The sequence below is a fragment of the Haliaeetus albicilla genome, chromosome 7 (assembly GCF_947461875.1).
Source record: "Haliaeetus albicilla chromosome 7, bHalAlb1.1, whole genome shotgun sequence".
NCBI classification, from domain to species: Eukaryota; Metazoa; Chordata; class Aves; order Accipitriformes; family Accipitridae; genus Haliaeetus; species Haliaeetus albicilla.
In genome coordinates, this window is record NC_091489.1 from 30,515,631 (window position 1) to 30,532,237 (window position 16,607).

Sequence of the window (16,607 nt, forward strand, 5' to 3'; positions counted from 1 at the left end):
ACCCTCATTTCTTTCAATAAAAGTCTAATTTAACAGAGGATTTGAGCTTACACTTTATTTCATGCTGGTTGTTACAGAAGGATGCTCAACACTGACAGAAGTCGTAGAGAGCCAAGTCTCGTCCACAGTCAAAGAGACTCAACAAGTCTACTAATATGCTGCTAATTACAAAAGTAATCCCAATATCACACAAATAGTTGTAGGAGGGACAACCGTTTTTCTTTTGCCATCTCTTAGATCTCTGGGTCTGGCAGACAACATTTCCTAACAAAGTCAAAACTGATACCTGATTTGGGATATTTTCTTCCCCTGTAGTCAATTTAGTCATCTTGGCAGGGACAGTGAAGTCATTCCTGGCCATGACAAATAACTCGCTTCCCACCTTTGTCTCCCATCTCTTCCTTCACCACACACATTTTTGACTGCTTCTCAGATTAAAAAAAAAACTGCACTCATTTACTTCAAAGTGTCTTCCTAAAGTAATGATAAATCTCAGGTTGGGGAACAAGTACAGTAAGTCCTCAAATACACCCAAGAAACTCAAATGCTGTAGGTATTATGCTGTAATTCATGGTACCATAACTCAGCAAGGACAAACCAGCAATTCCAGAGTATTATGTATTTCACAAAGGACACACACCATGTGTACATACTAGCACATTAATAAAATCCTAGCAATGACAGATTTACTTGGCACATGTAGCATAATGAGAATATTTCTTGCTCTCATTAATGAGACAGCTTTACATACATGCTCAAGAAATAAATCCTCTGAAGTGGTTGGTATGTAACCTACTATTGAATACAAGATACAAAACAGGAGTTGAGTCCTTAGACTGAAAGGCCTAAGTTTTTAGAGATAAGAAAGCCTGCTTTCCAAGCAAATCAAACTTTCGAGTCTGTCTCCATATGGGTTGTCCAGAAAGCACCTTAGAAGGCAGAACAGTTGGAAAGCCAGGAAAATTCAGGTATATTCCAGTCCTAAAAAAAACAACCAAACAAAAATCCGCACCAACTAAACTCACACTACATCAAGGTTATGACAAAGTCCATCTCAGTTTTAGATGGAGGCATCACAGACTCCAAGACAAGGAAATATTTTGTTTAGTCTGTGGCTGTGAATATGATAAGTTTTCAGGACAAAGAAGCAAGCAGAATAAGGGAGACTGAATTTTCTGAAGTACCTCCACAGGAATCCCAGCATAGCTACAGTAAAATTTAAGAGGCACTAGAAGATTTTTAAGATCATCCAGCTGGGCAGTGAAGACTGCCTAGGAAGGAAGGCTCCCTCCCTGCTGGAAGAACTGCTCCCATCTCCTTCATCACCACAGCTCTCCTGGCTCAGAAGTAAAACTGAACAGGTAGCAAGCACCTGCACACAAAGTCTGGATGCCTTTAGATCACCGGTTTTAAACAAGCCATGGTTAGTAAAATGCTAAAATAGCTGTCAAAATAGAATTGTGGCAGTGTTAAATATGAACAATAGCTTCTGCTTTATTTTGGGTTTTATCCTTGTGTACCCCTGGGAAGATTGTTTCTGGTGTTCTCCTTCCCTCCCGAGTATCACTCTGTCCCCAGCTTCTACCCCATGTCCATCTCCATTGAAAAAGTAAAAATAGAGCTTTTACTGGGAGACAGTTCTTAAAAAAAACAAAACACCCACACCCCACAAACATGCAAAACTAAAACCCATGGGGAGCTCTCACAAAGCAGTGATAATCAGCATTAGTTTGGCCATCTTCACTCATTCCCAACTCTCACACAATGAATTTCATTAGTCATTTTTCTTCCCTATTCTCAACAGTTGTGCAAACAGTTATGTAGATTGTGTCAACAGTGAGGATTATGAATGGACTCAAACTGCAGTTCAAGCACATTAACATTTCACATATTTCATTACAATCATGTGTGAGTGTCAAAAGCAAATAAACCCTGTTTTCTTTTGTTTAATGTGAATTTTACAAGGTATGTTCATGTAAAGTCTAGCTATCTAATTTCTGAGACAGTGCAATCCCAGAGTCTTCATCCCTGACAACTTCCCAGGATCAGTTAATGCCAGCCCTGCCTCTGGAATAAAGGGTCCTAATTAATTCAAGACCTTGGGCCAAAACCAGCAGTAAAGCCATGATCTCCCATACAGGTAGTTTCAAAACCATTTAGAGCTTTCAGGTTCAGATGAATTCGAAGAATTAATTGGCACACAAAGAAAACTATTAGAGGAGGAAGGTAAATGGAATATCCACAAACTTTTGAAATGCCTTTCTAAATTCCATTCACAGCACAATAGAAACTCTATAGTAAAATTACTATAGGCATAACTACAGTCAGTTCAAATCTATTCATTTGAAAGAAATAAAATTAAATTTGCCAAGTGAGACACTGAAGTATAAAGCAACCCCACATGCACATCAAAAATCTGCATATTCACAAGCAGATGAGGCCCTAACAGAACCCTAAGAAAACAACAAACATGAAAGCAATTCATAAGACTTAAGTTTTGATTTTTTTTCCCAAGTGCCTACTCAGCCTCTCTGCCACTTTTCTGACCTAAAAAATTCACAAACTTTTCTCCTCTGCCTACCTAGCCCTCATTCACGTCTTATCCATCCCTTCTCTTGGGTGATTTTGACAGATTTTGACAGAAGAAAAAAAAATATCGAGAAACAACATCTGCTAGGGAAATGTAGCAATATACTGAAAAATATCTAATACAGAAATAAAGCAAAAAAGACAGCTTTTTTTTTTTAACTTTAGTATTGCTAACAAGTTTACTGTAGCTCCTATTAGGAAGTTAAGTCAATGGTCACTAAATCATCTTTGCACCCACATGCAGGAAGGATAGAGTTGATCCTGTTACATCCTTCCCAAAATCTGTTTAGGCTGTTTTTTAAAGACACACAACAGTGGAGACACCACAAATGCCCTAGGTCCTCCTCTTCACCCCTCTGCCCCAGCCTCAGGAATACATTAGAGTTGAAAATCTTCACTATCAACAGTTGAAAATTTATGTCCCACCACCATTTTTTCCCTACAGATCCACCCCATCATCTTCTATCCCTTTATCTATACAACCCAACTTCCTTTAGCTTTTCCTCCTAGGTCACACCCTTTGAGCCTTTAATCATGCTCCCAACATCTATGAGTCCACAGAGCCACAGCCTGAAGTATGACAAAGTTGATCAGCTGAGGTCTTAACACCAAATACAGCAAATAAAGCTGAGGGATAGGACTGCCTACTTACAACTCCTTCCAACTCGCACCAAAGGAAAAGGACCTTTACAGCTTACACGTGTGCAGAAAAACGCATTAGATTTAGCGAACAAAAAGTGCACTTGGTAAGAAAACTTGTGAAATTCTTCAGAACCAAGAGGAAAAAGGACGTTCAAAACAGCTCACTAGAGGGAGCCCCCATAAAGGGCCTGAATATGCTCAGCCGGTGCGATGGAAAAGGATGGCACAAAGCTAACATTACTGTAAAATCAACTCTGAAACTCAGTCACTGCCAAAATATCCAAGATTTTAAAGTCTAGTACACTTTAAAGCATCTTAATTTTTGAAAGAGATCTCAGACACCCAATTACAAAAATCCTTACAGCAATGCCAAAGAGCTTGCAACCAAAGGGAAGAGAAAAACCTACAGCTGGAAGAGCTTCTGTTAAAAAATATATTTTAATTTTAAATCTATTTGATAATGAAAGAATAGAGCACACATGAAGTAGTAAAAGTAGTTATTAAAGCCCAATAGTATAAAGCAATACCTATAGCAAAGAAAAAGGCTGTTGGCACTCCATGAGCAAAAGCAGGTAAGAGAAGAAATCAAAGAACAACTGAAAAGGACTTACAGCAGCTAGGGTCACAGGCTTGCACTATTAAAATGAAATTTTGTTTAACAAGTCAGACAATGATGTCTTTTTCCTCTAGTTCATAAAAATAAGTGTAACAGACTGAATTGCAAGAAACAACACTGAAAATGGCAGAGGTTCATAATTTATACTCAGCTTTAGAATTCACAGCTGAAGGAAGTAAATTAATTTCAAGGTAAAAATAAGTAGGTCTGCCCATTATCTCATCCTTGCTACAACAGCTACTAGTAGAAAAGTGTATCCCCACAAGGAAGGCTTCTGCAACAGCAGTCTGTAACATGATCTGGAAACAGCGCTGGGAAAAGAACCGAGCAAGGCACAAGAGTCCCAACATCGACCCCAGACAAGAGCCAGCCCTTCCACTCCTAGGACAATCCTCAGCAAAGGCTGGACTAGGACACTGCTCCACTTTTTTGGGCTACTGAAAAAACAATGAAGTTGAGCATGCTTTAAAAGTGCATCTGACCACAGGGAAACGTGCAGCAATCATTCTGCTACATACTCTGCACTCTTCCCTTCAGTGCCTTTTTTTTTTTTTAATGATTTGTTTTTACTAGTGTCTTGTACAGATTAAAAATGACAAACTATTAGCAATTACTAACCTCGCATGTAACACAGCTTTCCATTCCATTTGTTTCTGCATAAGCTAGAAAAAACAGATTGCAAGATCTGCTATATTATGTGCCTGCTTCTACTCCTACTAGCGGTGGATGATTGTACAGGAAAAGCAATTGCTTATCTAAATCAAGATAAGCATTATTTCCATATGTTCCATCACCAGGGGGAAAGCATTCACAGATGCGCTCTAGTACTTCAGATTTGTAGTACAGATTTGCTCTGTCACTTCTTGGACTTAAACGAGATCAGAACCTGAGCACAAGGAAGAAACATCTGTTGCAGACAAACCACTTTCTACCTAGCCAAAAATGCAGCACAATACACAAGTCAAAGGCACTTGATGATGAACACCAACACCTTCTCCCTGGCTGCACACTCTGCCAATATGCTCTGTTTCAGCTAATTACAAAGTGGCATAATTGGATTAACCAAGGACTATAGCCAAGTATGAAGCTTGTGAGGCATACAAACACCCTGAATGACAGACGGATGAGATTGGGTGGGACCTCTAGAGATTAAGTCTAACTTCCCCACTCAAATCAGGGTCACCCAGAGCAAGTTGCCCAGGACCCTGTCCCAGCTGGATTTTGAGCATCTCCAAAGACTGAGACTCCATGACCTCTCTGAGCAATGTATTCCGGTGTTCAGCCACCCTCACAGTAAGCGTGTGGGTTTCTTTTCTTATGCTCAGAAAGCATTTCCTTGCTTTCAACTTGTCCCCATTGCCCCTTGTCCTGTCACTGTGTACAGCTGAGAAGAGTCTGGAGCCATCTTCTTTACACCCTGCCATCATATATTTATAAATATTGATCAGATGGCATCTTTTCCTCAGGCTAAACCCCAGCCTTCCCTTGCAGAAGAGATGCTGCAGTTCCTTCATCATCTTTGTGGCTCATCTAGTGCATCAACTACACTTCCCACTTTTGTACCATTGACAAATTTGCTGATGTTGAACTCTGCTCCATCTTCCAGGTCAGGAGGTCATGGTATCTCCCATTCACAGTTTTTCAGGAGGTATGAAATATCCCCATCTGAGGAAGTAAGCATCACTTGATGTCCAGTGGTTAACTGAGGAGCCCACATCCAATGAACCCCACCATAATCAAGTTCAACAGTGTATAACACACTCCCCTAAAGCTACTGCAAAAAGCCCAAAACTAACACACTTGGCCCCAGATAAATGTAGTGATATGGCTATCAGCAGCCCACAAACAGGGCTGTAAATATAAGCCTCTACTTTTCAGCTGCAGGACTGAATTGGAGCCATGGAAGAGCCATGGTATACAATGAGAACTGATAAAAAATAGGTAGTCAGTCCTAACAACCCACACAACCCCATGCAAAATGCAATTATTCTTGTGCTACAAAGGTCTTGCATAGTCCTTACAGTGTTAAGTCCCAATTTTTTCCTCAGTCTATCCCACACAGCTCTGTATGTCCCCCAAAAACAAAATTGAGAGGAAAAAAACCCCTTTAAGTCTTGGAGAAGAAGAAGGAGAGAGAATGGAGAAACTTGCCCTTTTTCTGAAGTTTTTGTAAAATGAGGGAAGACTTGGTATGGAGTGCAAAAGTACCGAAAACCTAAGTTTGAGAAAGCAGTAATAACAAAGAAGAACAAGAAAAGGAATACATTCTCGATTCTTATTTGTGATGCAACCTGGTCTGCAGGGACACACAATTGTCAATTCATAAATCAAAGTCTTCTCACTTCAGCAGCATGCACAGTGACAGCAAAGACATGACATAAGTAGGCTGAGGCCCTAGGGTATTGTGTGTTTACTTGGAGAGTCAGCATCCAGCTGCTAGGGTCGCTATGCTTGCTTCTGCTGGCTCAAGATTTCACGATTTAGGGTCCATAGGAATGGCTGCTGGTTGAGCTGTGACCCAGAAGGAGCTCTGCTGTGTGCATTTGAAGAAACTCATTCAATCACTGTCTGGTTTGGTTGAGGCTTGGCTTTCCTTTTTTTTAATGTGAGCTTTCAGAGGGATTCAAGAATTTGTGACAATATATTGGAATAAAAATGCTGTTGGATAGCATATTTACTAACTTCTTGCCCAAGCCTGATTATCAGTACCTCAGTCGGAGGGATACCAAGAATTTCGAAACACAGATCCTTCTTCCAGAACGGCAGGGTGAGTTGTACTGAAGCAACATTAAATGGTCAGCCAAGGTCACATGGAGGCAAGAACTACACTGCATCATCTCCAACTCAATTCCTACTTTATAACCTCCCTCTACTACAGAGAGCTTGTGATTAACAATGGAAGTATAGAAATTGAGAAGAAAAACATATTGCACTCCTTTAGACCACTGTTCATTGCCTCACAGAAATATGTTGATCCTTTTCAATAAAGCTAGAAGACTACAGGTGATGCTACTTCACTAGATTCCTTCAAAGACAAAGCAGATCACCTTCACTACAAGAGTTGTGTCTTGGTAATGTCACAGCATTCATACAGCTATTTCTGGTATGTTCAAATCAATCTAGTACCTCCTGGGATAATCACGACCCTTCATCCAAAATTTACACTAGCAGCACAGTATTCCTTCACTCAGTTTTAGAAACTGGCTTAAAAAAAAAAAAAAAGCCTTTTCACAAGCAACCAGGTGTTTGGTCTTCAGCAGCATCTATTTTATTTACCAAGAAGTAAAAACCCATTTTTAATAGGTGTGAACAGCACATACAGTATCAAGCAAAATTAAAATAAGTTTATAGTGGGAAACCACAGTTTCATTAGGTTTCATTCATTAGCTTACTAAGCAGTCAGACAATTTTTACTCTACGTGCTCTGCTGCTTTGAATTCCCTACACCATTGCTAAGCAACAACTCCTCTAGTTGAGCATTACAGCCTTTTGTAGTACTTACTGTGGAGCTTGGAAATAAGAAGTTACTACCAGCAACTATAAAACTTCTGTGAAACTGCCAGCAAATATTTCATGGCATTGTCTTTCAAGAACCTCTCTGCATGAGATAGTGACAACTGCTTACCAGATGGGAACAGGAACTTTAGTTTTCTAGTACCACGGGACAGATAGGTTAGTTTTTATGCAAGTACAAAAGATAATGTTTTCCACATGAAGACATTAGGCTTGGTGGGTAACACTTACCTTGTAGCTTTCCCCTCCCCTACTCCCCAAGATATCACATGTAATTTACTACCCTAAGAAACAATAGGGCTTCTATCCAAACAGCAAGGTACAGAAGAAAATCTTCAGTATTTGAAGAGGACTCTACCAAGACCTGTTAGTGTTGCGAGTCATACTTGCTTAAAGGACTTGAAAAATAGAAAGTAATACAAACTCACAAGCAGTTACAAACTCACTAGCAGTTAGGAGAAAGATACAGCTTTATCTTCTTCTGCATGTCTACCTGGAAAAAAGGACACACCGAACCTCAAAGCCCTTAAGTCAATATAGGCATACATTGGTGTGCACTGCTTATTCTGTCCGGATTTACTTATTTGCAAAACACTTACAAATCTTCTCCTGTAAGAACTCCAGTAGCAATGCAGCAAGGGGGAAAAAAATGGAACTCTACTTTTTCTTTAAAGGCAACTGATCCATACCCTCAGTGACAGTTACTTGAAGTCTGGAGATAGCTTTTAGTTGATGTAGATTCATCAAGTATTCCCACAAAAGGACAGCACTGCAACATACAATATGTTTGTACGAAAGCAGTGTCTTTTTGAAGAGTACCTTATTCGTAACAAAAAGGTGACATTAAGCATATAGAAATAAATCCAATGCATGTTGAACTTCAAGTTGTATTTGTGCAGCAAATGAAAAACAAGTAAGTTACAAAACCTTTAAAGACTGTGCATCAGTTCCAAAGAGAGAATCAAAAAGGCCCATATTTGCATAAACAAGCCTCTGCGAAAAAGCAAAGGGCAGGATAAAGCAGGTAAATGTTTTAAAGGAAGACACATGTGCAACCAGTTCTACACTTTCTTCATATCCGCAGTACAGGTGGACCAAGTCTTTTGGACAGGATCCCTTTCATAAACTGTAGAGCAGTCTTTTCTAACTCAGTGTTTGATCATGAACTCCTAGAGATGCTGTTAGTGCAAAGCTGCATGTAGAGAACTACTTCCACTTTCAGAAATAAATGTATTGGCTATAGCAACACAAGGCTGAGAAGTTTAATTTTGCAAGATTCTATAACATCCTCTCTCTAAAAAAAAAAAAAAAAAAAAGACATCTGGAAGCTTTGGTAAAGGCCCTTGTAACACACACTTATGCAAACATGCCAAGCCAACACACAACAGCTGCAAGTCTGGTCTCAGTACCTTTTCTGTGCACAAACAGCACGCTTCCCCTTCTTCCTCCCTTCACTTAAATAAGAAATATTTTAGTGAAATGGAGTCATACATAAAATTGTAATTTCAATGGTTTTTAAAGCTGTGCAAAACAGAAGTTTATATTTAAACTGGATCATTAAGCCCTCTTTTCAGCACAGAAGAACATTTTCTGTGCATCTTAAACATGTCTGTATGCAGCACTTCCTACAGGGCTGAGGAATTCTGTGTCAACCAGATTTTCCAACAGCACATCAGCTAGATGTCCTCTCATAGAGAGGGCCACATATCACTTCACATAGGAAGTACTACAACAACTTATTTGGATATTACTTGGTTTGTTAGAGACATTTCTACATGGTGAGCAGTTCAGCTCTAGTGAACTGAAAAAGGGGAACCAAGCTTATCTGGTTTCCAGCGATTGGGTTTTTTTTACACATGTATAATCAAGTGTTTAATTGTGCATGAAGCAAACACAGCTATGCATGAAAGTTGGTTAATATGATCCAAACAGAGAGCTCTGTGAGCTTCAACTGCATCAGTGATTCCCACACCTTACCAAGAGAGTTAAACCAGTATCCTTATGTGGTGGTGAACTTTCAGACTTGATACAAGCCTCCCACATGCAGAGAGCAACAGTTGACAGGCCCACCCTGTGTGATCACTAATTATTATTAGCTCCAGGCAGCAAATCCTAGTTGAAGCAATAGTTCAGCACCTTCATAAATGTCTGTGACATCTAAGGTACAGTGAATTAAGACAAGCCATACCAGTCTCTTACTGTCTCATCAAAAGAGGCTCCCAGTTTTCTGCAGGAGGACATCAGCTTTTTCCACCTACCCTTGAATTGAAGATATCCGAAGTCATGTAGTCAGTCAACACGGCAAAAGGTCTACACTAGTAAGCCATGCAGGGGTACAATTTCACAGTTTGATCTTGGCCTCCACCTAATCATAGACACATGACTTCTAGTCAGGCTGGCACATTGGCTCACATCTGTCTGCACAAGACTGAGGATATATGCCATAATCCATCATAAATTAGAAATTAGGGCTTTAGCCAAGCTACCATATTGAGCAAAGCTAGATGACTTACTGAAACTGTCTTTGTAGAGCAAGAAATTTGGGGATTTGATCCTGCAATCCCCCGTGCTCAAAAGGAGCTTCCCATGCTCAAAAGGAACTCCTCCTTTATGGACAAAAAGCAGGAGGGGAAAAAAAAAAAAATCAAAGGAGAGAAGACAGACATATATATAAACACAAATTACTGGACACCGAGATGTATAACCTATTACTTTTCCCCCACATATATTAAACTATCTCACTCAAAAAGTTACTCTTCTTCTTTCCCTTAGTAGTCTTGAATATGAGAACAGTCAGCCACTGAAAAACTCCAGGCTGGAACTTAAGACACATTACACTTTCTCAACAGTTTCTGAGGAACAGCAAATACAAACTTACACAAAGCATCACTACTGCTAAAGCCATCCTTCCTCACACTCTGAATGAGCCTACCAGCTCAACAGCACACTGCATCATCTGGACTTTCTAACTCTGGTTAGCACTTCCTTAGGGATCTCTGTGCAAAATTTCAGTGCACAGTGATGTTCAGTAGCTACAAAAAACCCCTATTGTTTCTCATATTGCATGGGACAGAAGCTTGGGAGTTATTAATCTGGTCAAGATTCACGTCACCAGCACTTAAACATTAGAAATATGCTTTCTGGCAAAGATGTGCTTAACTTCCCTTTGCATCTCCACCTGTTACTCCCTAAAACACATTAAGAGCTTGTGAAGCTTCAATAAGGATACTAATCTATTGCTGAGAGCAGCATCCCTTCCTATGGTTAGGTCTTGCCCCTCGAGGAGCTGGCTGCCACTGGAGATAAGAGAGTTCTCTCAGCTGCATGCAAAAGGGCCACAAAATGATAACTCTATCAAGGACCTGTATAATCTTAACACTGTGTGTAAGTTAACTTGTTAAAAAAAAAAATCATGGAACAGCAGCTTAAAAAGAAATCATCTTAATTACATCAAAGAGAAGTGATTTACCTTCTTAGGGAGAGTATTAGCCATACTGGATTATGTGTTCTTTATATAAACAGAGCTGATTTTTTGCTTTTCAATAATCATCTCTCACTTGCTAAAAGAAAGATTTTTTTTGTTTTTCATAAATCACAGAATGGTTTGGGTTGGAAGGGACCTTAAAGATCATCTAGTTCCAACCCCCCTGCCATGGGCAGGGACGCCTTTCACTAGACCAGGTTGCTCAAAGCCCCATCCAACCTGGCCTTGAATACTTCCAGGGATGGGGCATCCACAACCTTTCTGGGCAACCTGTTCCAGCACCTCACCACCCCTACAGTAAAGAACTGCTTCCTTACATGTAATTTAAATCTATCCTCTTTCAGTTTAAAGCCATTACCCCTTGTCCTGTCACTACACACCCTTGTAAAAAGGGCATGTTTTCCCCAAAACCATTGTAAAGAAAACTGTAACGCAAGCGTCATTTCTTTCACAGCTAATCCATGCTATAAGGGTTATATGCATGCAGCTCACCAGAGAATTACAAGGTCAATTGAATAAATACTGGTTCTTTTTGTTTACTGTAGATTTCTTCCCCCACCATACTAAACACACTGATTTATCCACTTGTATCAGGGATATCATTAACTACATAGGAATTCTTGCCTCTAAAAACAAACACCCCTCCCTTCCCCACCCCACCAAAGGTTATTTCTCACTTTACACTCAAGTAAACTTGCACCTGAAGAGTTTTTCCCATCTCTGTGCTGTGCAAGGCTATCTTTGAAAAAGAATAGCTGAGGTGTATGTTTAGGAAGACAGAAAGGTGTGTGGGGTCACTAGATTACATGGTCAGATTTGTACCACTCTGCAGCTTTGCATCTGTTCAGGACAGGTCCCCAAAGGGCAGCCAAGAGGCTGGGAGAAGCAGAGCACACAGGGTTCCAGTTACTCCCTATTGCTCTGGCAGCCTTTGATATCTGTTGCAGCCAAACAAACTACCTTGGCCTTAAAGTCACTCTGCATTATGCTACAGGCATGCAAACTCCTGGACACCTTTAGAATAGACTAAAAAGCTGCAAACATGGCTTGCTGTTGGTACCACTCCAATTCCTTTGCTGCTTCCTTAACACATGTATAACATGGACAGGCAACAGAAATGAGCAAACAGATTTATAGCCACTTCCACAAAAAACACATCATTTCCTAAGCATTCAAAATACTTCATTACCATGATCTTCACACAATTCATAGAAGCCACAGATGTTAGTCTTTTAGTGGAACTCCCCCAGCTATTATACACAGCAATAAGCAGTGATCTCCACATGCATCTAAATAACACAGCTTTCTACCCTTAAACACACTAGACTTCAAGAAACCTTGTTATAAAATCTTTAGCGTGAGTGACAAAACAGCATGCCAATATATGAAAAGAAAGGACAAAACCAAATACAGCACTGAGTTTAAGTGAAGCTGGAAATAACATTCAAGGCCACAGGTAATACCAGGAGATCCTGAACTGTGGCACACAAGTTATTGGGGTTTTCTTTGTGAACTTAGCAGAAAAACTGCTGTACTGTGAATTTAACCAAACAAAGAGTTTCAGTAGCAAAACCACTGTTTTCTTTAACTGACAGGTAGCAAGGATCACACTGAGCTAAGGTGTCTCGACTTACTTTCATCCTTGTCACTCAACTAGAAATCTGTTCTGAACACAGTTGTTAAAGTCACTATAAGAAAAAAGATAACGCAAGCTGATGGACTTGTTTTTTTGGTGGGGGGATAGTCTTGAAGCATACTGGTTTCAAGTAGCTATTACAAACAATTCATTGCTTGTTGGGCAACTTTTGACAACCTTAATGTTCTAGTAGAACATAATTTCTTTTTCTGTATAACTCACTGAAAATAATGAATGGTTTAAAGAGATGCTATTTCTCAATTGTAGACACCTGGCTTAATTTCACTGCAGCTTAGCAGTGGCATTACTTTCCAAAGGCTGTTTGATGATCATCACCTTGATTCCTGGTCCTGCAGGACAGATATTCACATCAAACAGGGCCACATGGAGATGCTCTGAAGAACCCAGTATTACCTGTGGATAGTTAACCATCTCAAGAAATGCTGGTCAACAGAGCTCAGTATTACCACACATTTTCTTTTTAGGATGAAGCATTTCAAGTAGCTCATCTAAATGCTTTGTCTCTATAATCTTGTGTCAACTCACCGTGAATATTTAGAAAGCTAGAGATTCATAGTACAAAAGACAGTTTTATTAAATCTAAACCTTACTATTATACATAAAACCCTCAGTGTTAAAAGTAGATTAATTTGAATACAGTTGAACCATATAATTTTCTAAAAATATTGCAGATTAAGAAAATACAGAGGATGCCAAAACATCTAAACATACTTCTCAACTTGCTTAAAAAAAGGACTGCAGACCTTTCATGGCATTTCATCTTAAACAAAAATAAAAAAACCCAACAGTTACTGTGTCCATCCTTTGTAAATTCATCCAATCAAAAGTAGTTCTTACCATTAGCAAAGATCTTTAAACCATCACCTGAATTTGCTGTTTTCTTGGCACCACTGCTATACCAATGAATCCCAGAGGCTGTGAGAGTCAGCAGGACTGTCAGCTGCCATGAGTTAAACCATATAATTTATTCCATTTTCTGAATTAACCTGTTAATGCGACAAAACTTTTTTCTACCAGTGACATACAAACTCAGTGACAACAGAATTCCCGAGACCCTAACTTTTCAAAAAGCTTTCAGGAAAATGTTTTCTGAAGTCATCTCTCACATTCCCCACTGAAGAGTAAAGACATCTTTGGGAATAACTGTGTACCAAAGAAAAAGCTAATATATGCATTTAACTTCAAAAAACACTCTAGTTATTAGTCTATGTTGTGACATCTTATTCACCAAGCATCACAAAATATAAGCTACCATTGCTGTACAGCGTGAATGCCTAACATAAAGTGGTATACAATAGATAGCATTGAAATAAAGGTATACAAATTCCAGAGCTTCAGAAAACAAGTCCATTATTCGCATGTTGTCAGGAAGGAACTCTACTTCAATGTACGTAACAGAACAGATGAGATGTGTCTGCCTTTGGTGTATCTGAAGGATAAGAAGTGGGAGGAACGATGGATTACAGTATATACGAGCTAGCCAACCCTGTATGACAGGCTCATTCTTCGTTTCCAAAGTGGACAACTCCTCATTTCCTTAATAAATGTGGTTAAAGCAAAGAAAGCTTACGTTTACAGAACTACTTCAAGAACAAGAATTTTTTTCCCTTCCTACCATCCCCTCTGACATTAAAGAGGGCCACTTGCTAGTAACAGCAGTGGAAGGAAAAGGGATAGTGTTATGATACTTGATCTCTGAGGTCCACTTGTGCAGCCTGGCAAGTTGTACACCAAAACCCATCCAACAACCAGGGGTGCTGACAACATAGTCCTTCTGGAAATGCACGTACCCACATCAGCTTGCTTCCCTCAATTCAAAGCAGTGGGTACAGGACTTAATCCCCAAATTCCACATTGCCCCCTCCACCCACCCCCCCCCCCCCAAATCAAAACTTATCAGAAATATTGACCAAATTCCATGCCAAAACACACACCAACTTAATTTCTTATGACTAACCATGTCCATACAAGGAGTCCTGCAAAAATCATAGGGTTTTTAGTCACAGAAGAGCAAAACAAAGACAAAAACTATACACAGCTGCTGTCAACTTCCAAATGTTTTCAAACAGCTTTGCTGCCATAAAAGATGACAAAGCCCTTGTCAGCTGGCGTTCAGAATTCCCTAACTTCACTCCTCAAAAGCCTTTACGCCATTACACATCCCTCTGTTATAAAGGCTTCCAGCCTCACCAAAATTCACCTTAATATCAACTTATTCCAAGCTTTACTGGTTTTCTTCAGAATTTAGTTCTGAACACAACTTCATACCAAAGGGTGCAGGAGGAGGGGTGGGGCAGAAATACTTTCCTCCACAAACTGTGTTCTCCGAACTTGTCAATAAATAGCATGCAGAGATATCACGGCAGTCAGGTTGGTTCCTTCCCAACATGAACCTTTTAGGTCATTTCAGTTTCAGCAGTTGTGCACACAGACTTCTCAATCTTCTGTTAGACATCCGTATAACAAAAACATGTGCCTAACTGGAGTCTCCTAACACCCTCCAGTGAGTCATCACATTTAAAAATGGGTACCATAAAGCTTTTCTATTGTTCACGCAATTTTTCCTAACAGTCAGTACAAAAATTTGTGCATTACTGAACACCCTTAATCTCCAGTTGATTATCTACAGGGACTATTGCCAGCCCAGATGCTCTCCCCTTCTCCTACAGCTTATTACTACAGCAGCAGATTGATTGAACTTGCATCACTTTATTTGTTCTTGGTTCCTTTCTTGATTTCTCCTCATCACTTCCTGAACAGCCACTCCACACTTTACTAATCAATCTGTCATTTTTTCCACTGTATGCAGTGTTGGAAGTAAACGATAAAGAATTTTTTCCACATTCAGTTGTTGTTTTGGCTTGTCAAACATGCAGAGGATTCTCTCCTCCCCCCCCCCTCAGGCCTCCCTCCCAGCCCCCACCTTCAGACCTCTATAGTTTGTACTGCAAGAAGTAGCCTTTCACTTGTAGAAAACAGCAGAACTCCGGCATGACATTGTCAAGTCATCACCAGTTTCATCATATCTGGGGTTTCATCTGCTCTCTCCAGAGTCTTGTTTAGGTTGTACCAGTTTCCCTCTGTATGTCCCAGTATATGGAGCAGAAGTTCTCATCAGCAAGACGACATAAATTCTAATTTTTTTTTTTGTATTTCAGCTCAGAAAGACAGTTCTTACACACTCTTGATACCTTCAAAGTGGGGTCAATATTTAAGGGAAATAAAAGTTTGAAACAGATGCAGTAACAGTCACATTAATATACATATTTCTTTTAACAGTACTGATCAGTTGAAACGTTGAAGCATTTCAACATTCTAGAACTTCACTATTCCACATGGCTTATTTACAACAAATACATCAAAGAAAACAAGTGCTATGGATATTTTCTCCTGAACGTACTGTGTAACAAAAGCTTCAAGTAGCAGAGAAGTGTTTCAACACAACTTTTACCTTCCAGCATTTTTTTTGCAGTGTACTAGGTACTAACAGAAAGAATGCAAGAGCAGCTACAAAAAAATAAATTCGCCACTGCCATGATTCAATACCCACATATTAGACACTGACATTTTGCTTATGTGAAGTGTAACAGCAATCACAACATAAATCCGCACCTTGTCACGTTCAGCAGCCCAAGTAATACAAGATCTGTGAATTCTAACACGTTATACAGAATCTGAGAGTAGTTAGAATAAAAACATAGTTTAGGCTAGAACGGGTAAAGAGTCTCACAGTTAAACCACATGATATACTGCACATCCCCATATACCACAGGCCTCCAAAATGAACTTTGAAGAAGTCAGGTAATCTTTTTTATTTTTATGCAGCATTTGTTTTCCAGATGGGCAGGCTTCTTGATGTTGTAAGATATAAAAGACCTACTCTAATGGGAGAAAGAGGTCAATGTGTACTGTTGTAATACAACTACTCATCAGCATTGAAGAGCTCAGCAACCGCAGACATGTTTTCACTTCAAACTCATTAAAGATGCTTTTTGGAGTAGATGATAGCATTAGTTGTTTATGACAATGGCATTTGCAAATCTGTCAGCTCCTCCAGACTGTGCTAAAGTAAGTGTTACAGCTTTCCCATTTTATTTAAAACAGCT

At 39.6% G+C, this 16,607-nt stretch overlaps 1 protein-coding gene across 4 annotated transcripts in view; it reads right to left on the minus strand.

Moving 5' to 3' along the window:
- Window positions 1-16,607, minus strand: part of MACROD2 (mono-ADP ribosylhydrolase 2) — a 942,372-nt gene that overhangs the window by 919,740 nt on the left and 6,025 nt on the right. The window lies entirely within an intron of this gene.